An 8,030-nucleotide genomic window follows, 5' to 3' on the forward strand; every position below is an offset into this window, starting at 1 on the left:
AAAGTTGTAGATCTTTTTATTACCTACAACTTTGTCAATTAACTTTTTTCCATAAGACTTGTAGTTTTTCTGGAAATCAAGGGAAACCGTTTTTTACCCTTAAAAACTCACCCCTACCCCTTCCCGACCTCAGATCGCCCGTAAATTATTTTTCTTTTCATTTCTGTTATATTCTCTTTCTTTTCCAATGGGTTTCATCCTACTATATTTTTTTTTGGTTTCAAAAATTATCGACCCTGATCTATTGTTCTTATTTTTAAAAAGTCCTGTTTACTTTAGAACACACTTTGTATAATTGTGTTTCAATTTAATCGTTGACAAGTAAAAAAAGAATTTGTTCGGTAGAGTCGTGATACAATTTTTGAATATTTCATTTTTATCCAAGAAATTTTGTATCCAAATCAACCACGCGCAGGTTAGTGTCTAGCACTAACCATTAGCCTATATTTTATCCTTATCAACCAGTACAGACAATAATGATTCACCCGGATGTCTAGGACCTTCGACCTATCTAATTAACAGTATGTTTGAGATCGTTCATCTTATTTGTGACAAGTGACACAGCTACTAATTGGAAATATTAAAATGTATGTGCATCAAATGCTGGCGTGAGGATCTCTAATCTATAAATTGATGCTATTATTTAATAAATTGCGTCATTGGAAGATTTTTAGGTAGTTTCATTCTAAGATTAAGCATTTAATATGTAAATTATGTCATAAAACGGATTTACTTTTAAATCAGGTTTTGCGCTTAATAATTTTTTAATTTATAACGAATTGGTAAAAAATCCGTGACAAACATATATCAATTCCTTGAAGTATAAGTTGTTTCAGAATATACGTATTCAATGGCTCATAGAACATTAAAAAGTAGGACGACTTTTTTCTATGGCCCATGGACCAATCGTCTATTGTTTCTGAGTTAAGTCAAATATGATTTTTTAAAGTAAATTTGGACCGTATCTTTTGCAAGAAACAACGTTTTATATTGAAATTTTTTTCAGGTGAGTTTTTGAGGATGCTAAGCATATTCTTCTGCAAAAAATTAAGGGAGCAAAAAAATTTGTCGAATTTTTAGTGATTTTTCAGAATGCTGTATCTCAGTTAAAAATGATCGTATCAAGGTTTTAAAAAAAGCATTTTAAAGCGCCGAATGTCTAGTTTCCATATTTCTTAGCTCAAAATTTTTAGGAGCGACAGTCATCGCGAAATTCTAAGAAATAATACTAAAAAAATGTTTTTTCAATTTTTTGCGTTTTTTTCTCGGTCCACGGGCTTGGAAAAATTTTTTACACAAAAATCATGATATGGACTTGATAGCCTGTTCATTCAGCTTTAATTTCTTTTTTAAAATTTTTCTCTACGTTAATTTGACCCGGAGATATTCGACTACGAATACAAAAGCATCCTTTTGGCTTTAACCATCGATATCTCAGCAACTAATGATCAGACAGAAAATTGACGGGCAGTTTCGAAATCTCGAATAAATTTCCTACAAGGCTATGTAGCGTTCTTGGAAGAAAAAAATTTTCTTTCATCCTCGACATTAACTTGAAAAAAGTGAAAAAAAGTGACTTTTTGACTTGTTTTGCTAAGTCGACCGCATCTTTGCTAATATCGATGGAGAGTCTAATGCTTGTACGAATTTTTACACCTCGATGTACCCCCAAAAGCTCCGTAAATGGGCAGATCGATCTATCGAACGGTTTTTCCGGACCGCTTAATCAAAATTTCAGAAAAATTTAAAGGAGCAAAATTTACATTTCTGAGCACCCTGTAACGTTCGTAAAAATGAAAAATTTGATTTTTTTTCAATTCTTTCACAATTGGGCATTTTTTGCTCATTGAATTTGAAAAAAAAAATAATTTTTGAAAAAAAAAACTTTTTTTAATTTTTGAAAATTTTTTGAAAATTTACTCTTCTTTATTTTTTAACAACTCAAGATAAAAATATTGAGTCATTTTTGAAGCGATGTACTCTTTCCGTACCGTAATTTCCTTTATTTTGAATTAACGAAATTGATTAAAAGTTGATACCCCCAAGATTGGTGTAGTCCTCGATCTGCGAAAAAATAGTGCGTATTATCCTAAACTTTCTTACGAAGCTAACAAGTGTGAAAAAAACAGTTTTTTTTTAAACTCTATCTTTGATTCAAAGGAACCAACCAACAGTTTTTCTCAAAACTAACAATATTTTTTGTAATTCTAGTGAAAAAAATTAATCAAAAGTTTTTGTAGACTTCAATTTTTTTAATTTTTGTCATGCCTAGACGGCATTTATCCGCACCAGAAGTCGCTCAGCTTCGTAAGAAAGTTTAGGATAATACGCACTATTTTTTCGCAGATCGAGGACTACACCAATCTTGGGGGTATCAACTTTTAATCAATTTCGTTAATTCAAAATAAAGGAAATTACGGTACGGAAAGAGTACATCGCTTCAAAAATGACTCAATATTTTTATCTTGAGTTGTTAAAAAATAAAGAAGAGTAAATTTTCAAAAAATTTTCAAAAATTAAAAAAAAAATTTTTTTTTCAAAAATTATTTTTTTTTTCAAATTCAATGAGCAAAAAATGCCCAATTGTGAAAGAATTGAAAAAAAATCAAATTTTTCATTTTTACGAACGTTACAGGGTGCTCAGAAATGTAAATTTTGCTCCTTTAAATTTTTCTGAAATTTTGATTAAGCGGTCCGGAAAAACCGTTCGATAGATCGATCTGCCCATTTACGGAGCTTTTGGGGGTACATCGAGGTGTAAAAATTCGTACAAGCATTAGACTCTCCATCGATATTAGCAAAGATGCGGTCGACTTAGCAAAACAAGTCAAAAAGTCACTTTTTTTCACTTTTTTCAAGTTAATGTCGAGGATGAAAGAAAATTTTTTTCTTCCAAGAACGCTACATAGCCTTGTAGGAAATTTATTCGAGATTTCGAAACTGCCCGTCAATTTTCTGTCTGATCATTAGTTGCTGAGATATCGATGGTTAAAGCCAAAAGGATGCTTTTGTATTCGTAGTCGAATATCTCCGGGTCAAATTAACGTAGAGAAAAATTTAAAAAAAGAAATTAAAGCTGAATGAACAGGCTATCAAGTCCATATCACGATTTTTGTGTAAAAAAGTTTTCCAAGCCCGTGGACCTAGAAAAAAAACGCAAAAAATTGAAAAAACATTTTTTTAGTCTTATTTCTTAGAATTTCGCGATGACTGTCGCTCCTAAAAATTTTGAGCAAAGAAATCTGGAAACTAGACATTCGGCGCTTTAAAATGCTTTTTTTAAAACCTTGATACGATCATTTTTAACTGAAAAATCACTAAAAATTCGAAAAATTTGTTTGCTCCTTTAATTTTTTGCAGAAGTTTAGTTGGATGTTGTGTGTGTCTTGTTAAAGCAACGAAAAACGCACCATTTTTAGAGAATAACACGATTGACAGTGCCAAAGATAACCAGCTTATATTCTTTAAAATACAGGGTATCCGGGGACGAATTGATCCATACTTCGAGGGTATAGATTCCTTTGATATAAAGTTACGCCAAGATTTTTCAAATTTGACTACTCTACAGCTCGATAACGAGGCTTTTCCGAACATTTGTTGACTGGAATTCAATTTTACCCGAATAAACATAAAACGTCATTTTCTCAGTAGTCCGTCGATACAAGTGAAGTTCCGTTTTTCGTTTTCTAATAATTATAATAATAAATAAGGTGCAATGAAACGAATAGTATCTTTTTTAATATAAAGCAATGCACATACCAATAAATCTGACTCAATTTTACCGCTACGTTTAACAAAAAGTCCATTAACGACTTTCAAATTAGTTAAATAGGTGTTAATAATCAAGTTGTCGGTCAATTACCTAGAAACAGTCGAAGTTTTAATACAGAATGAATAATTAAAGGATACAAGAATGACGTCATGTGATTGTGACGCAAACCCTGTCTATTTGTAACGTGAAAGTATGTGCTCAAATAAGCTGAAGTCGTTAGAATATTGATTATTAATTTATTTTGGATTGTGTCCACACAGGCATTAATCTAAGCTATGTGATGTGCGTCATTTGATATAAATACCAGGATAGAATTAGTCGAATTTCCTTGACGATATTGTATTGGAAAATAATTAAAACTATTCATTAAATCTTGAATTTACTGACGTCATTTGTTAACAAAAATATAAAGAAAATAAACCGTTGAAGAAGGAATCATCGAGGTTAGTTAACCGAGTTCGATGTTTTAAAAAATTTTTCAACCAGCTGACAATATTTTATTATCTTTTTAATTATCTGAAAAAGAATTTTAAGCCTTTTAGATGGTGCTCGACATACCTTGATATTTATTAAACTTTTTTTATTCTTTATAGGCATCTATTTGTTTACTTAAAAAATATAGCAATGCAAAACTTTAAAACTGACATATTAAACTGTTTATAGCTTAAAAATCCTTGTAAATGATAACATATTTGTAAAATTATGTGCGAAATATTATTGAACGTATTATTAAGGGCCATTCAATTTAACTCTGACCTCATTTTTAAATGTCAAATTCACTGGAAAGAAACCAGGAAGTATTTTGGGCTTTTATGTAATTCATAATCATAAAGACAAACATTTGTTTGCATGTTTACGAGTTTACGGTCGTGGAAGTTTTGATATTACTCGAAAAATAAGAAATAAATAATCGTGTTAGAATTTGCAAATTAATAATCGGTTGCAAGTAAACATCAAAGTTTGAGTGAGAGGGCGATAAACAAGATTCCCAGGTTAATTATCGATTGGAGGTTTGTTTACACCCCTGGTAGCGACAGTCGTAGGTCGTTGCTGGGTTCTTGTGACTGAAACATGATAATAGTGTTTTTGTCTTTTAAGTCAAAATAGTTACTTTCGATCCTAGATTGCGCACCATTTTTTGAGAAACACCTGTCTCAAAGTCAACCGGCTTCTTTTGTTTTCCAAAATGGAGAGTCTTCTTGCGAGTGCCATCGATAGTAAGAAAAAAAACTTTCGAGGATGTGTAACTTGTCAATGTACCAAACAGTATTTTTGCGAAAACTGCTTCGAAATATTGTCAAAATTGGCGAAAAAGGGAGTAAAATTTTTGACATTTACAGTACATTTAACGTTTATAACAGAAATATGCATCCATCTGATTTTAGTACACTACTGTAGGCTATTTTCGTGTGCCTAGGCGCAAGTGGTGACGTCACTTGAGAGAAAAACTGACAAAATCGTGGCATATGTATATTGCCATGAAATTGCAACTTTCTCTCGTTTTTTTTTAATAACCCAGAACTGTTGTTGTCGTCTAAACATCTTCTCATTCATTTTATTATGCAAAATATCATTTGGAAAAGGTCCAGAGAAAGTTGTATTACAATTTAGTTATGTGTTTGTGTATTTTTATCTATATCGCTATAGTTAATTTTATCTTTTAAATATACAGGGTGATTTCACGTTAAATACAGCAACTGCGGGAATAGATTAGTTTTAGTCTATAAACCTTTTTCCTGGGGGATGCGGTATTCGAGATACAGGGTGTTGAAGTTTCCAAAAAAAAAATATATTTTCAGTCATATCCTCATATTACGTTGAACGATTTGTATGAAATTTATTACAGCATATTCACGTAATTAGACCTTCTATTGAATATAATATTAACCTCGTGGCATTAACCAATGGCGGGCTACTTAAGGTGCCTCTCCGTTTTCCCAAGAAGAAAATACGTCAGTGGCAGTTTTTTTTTTAGAAATAATGTTAAATTCAAGTACTGTTACGTTAAATAAATGAAAAGTGATTTCAGGTATTTTTTAATAGTGGCAGCCGTTTAGGAGATAATTTACTTATTTGACGACCATAATGCGCAAATTTGGTCCACATACTCATATTTGTTTAAAATCCATGCAAAAATTGATTCTTTTGTCGTTAGTAGGTTTTACGATGATCTCGTTTTAGTATTATAACTAGCTTTGTTTATTTATTTCTATAGCTGCAGTCCTTGTTGGGTTTATGAACACGAAACAAATTGTGGCAAAGAATAGAGGAAAATTGTAATTTCCTCATGGAAAATCATGTCCAGTTCCTCTATAAATAGATTGGAAGATGTCAAAAGTGTATCGATGCGGAAGGACTTCGTTTTGAACAATTAATGGTGTAGGATTCGTTACTTAATTACTTACTCGATCCATTTGCTAATGTTATTTTATTATTTAGTTTTGATATTTTTTCTAGAAATAAAATTATTTCTACAACCACCACTGGCGTATTCTTTTCTTGGGAAAAGTTGGCGGATGCTTTGCCCTGTATAACATGCACAATGTCTTCCCAACTTGTAATTAGATTTACCTGTAGAAATGTCAGTAAATAAACAAATGCATTTGTAACAATATACAATTGATCCGTATAAATTGTCACATAAAATGTAATTAGAATTAAGAAAATAAAGTTTTATATTCAACGCGCCGTCTTGTCGCCGCCTTTCATCGTCGCTACCAACCATCCGTGTGACTCCACACGCCCAGCCGTTCCAAGGTCGTTTTTGTTTACGTTCTGCTATGGTGTCAAGGCTCTCTTCTACCTGGCTAAAAATAACTCGGGACAATGCAACTCCGAGAGGAACCCTCCGTAAGACGTACATCAAACGTACACGTCTTATTCTCATGCGTCGATGTCGCTGTTAAAGTGGGATTTAATTCTTAATTCAGGTCTCGAGCTTTGTCCGCAGCGGCCTAAATCTTCCAGTCGGTGGAACTGACAAGACATTGTGAAATGCTAAAGAGAAAAATCGTGGCGCAAAGCACGTACGCAGCGATAGAACGTAGATTGGATGTGATGTTAACACAAGGTTTTATTTGGTTGGAAGGTTTAATACGGATTTGAAATTAATTGTCCCTTTTACTGAAAAAATACTGCAAAAAAACGAAAAAGTTGGAAGAAATTGAAGTTTGTAGTGTTTGCCAATACGGGGTGTCGTAATATTCCGTGAAACGGAGCTACAACAATTTCCTGCGGTAAAAATAAACATTTTTTTTCTTATTAATCTTACCACTATACTAAGTTGCTTCGTTTAGCCACTAGAGGGTATCAAAGTTGATAAAAAAATGTTTTTTTCGAATAACTGAAGCGTCTTGTAAGATTTTACTGAAATTTGGTACGTTTTAATACTTCTATCTAATTAATTAACCCAAATTTTGTACAAATTCAAAAATTTTACAAGCAAAGACAATTTTTAACAAACCCTTCACCATTAAGACATTAAATTGCGCGCTATTTTCATCCCGAAGGGTTGGCAGCATTGTGCAGGGTTACATGTAGTAAACAGGTTGCGGTTAGACAAAATGGAACGCTAGATGATCGTTGAACGAGTGAAGATTGTGAAAATTCATTACAAGTACGTAGAGTCTGTAGCTGAGACTGTGCGCAAATTACGTGGAATTTTTGGTATCAGGAAAACCCAAATGCGACAACTTGTGAAAAGAGTTGACAAATTTGAACAAACAGGTTGATTGGTCAGTTCTTTTTTGTAATGAATTTCTACAATCTTCACTCGCTCGTCCGTGGTATAGCGCTCCATTTAGTTAGTGTTTTCATTAAGGCAGTAATAAATTTAATATTTTCATATTCGCCTTAAGGAACATTTTCGGCTTAAGAGAAAAAAATTCCACTTATATCAAGTAGGCTGTGAGATCCTAACCTCGTATATACAGGGTGTTTCTGAAAGTGGGATTTTAATTTTAACATTTGCGATTTATATCAAAATAACATTTCGCGAAAATAATGACACTGTAACCACTGGCGGCCTACTATCGTTTTTTATATGTAAAACAAAAGTGCAATAGAAAAATGTTTTTTCTTTGTGTCTCGGACAACAATGATCATTTTGAACAATTATAGAAAACCTCTAAGTTTCTGTAATTGAGATTGTAATTATAATTCTTCTAATTGAGAATATAAATATTTACAGGACGGAAAATTTTTTAACAAATCCTCCATCTTTAAGAAAAGAGATAGAAGATGACCTCCGATAAAACCA

Source organism: Anoplophora glabripennis, unplaced genomic scaffold (assembly GCF_000390285.2).
Source record: "Anoplophora glabripennis isolate ALB-LARVAE unplaced genomic scaffold, Agla_2.0 scaffold155, whole genome shotgun sequence".
NCBI classification, from domain to species: domain Eukaryota; kingdom Metazoa; phylum Arthropoda; class Insecta; order Coleoptera; family Cerambycidae; genus Anoplophora; species Anoplophora glabripennis.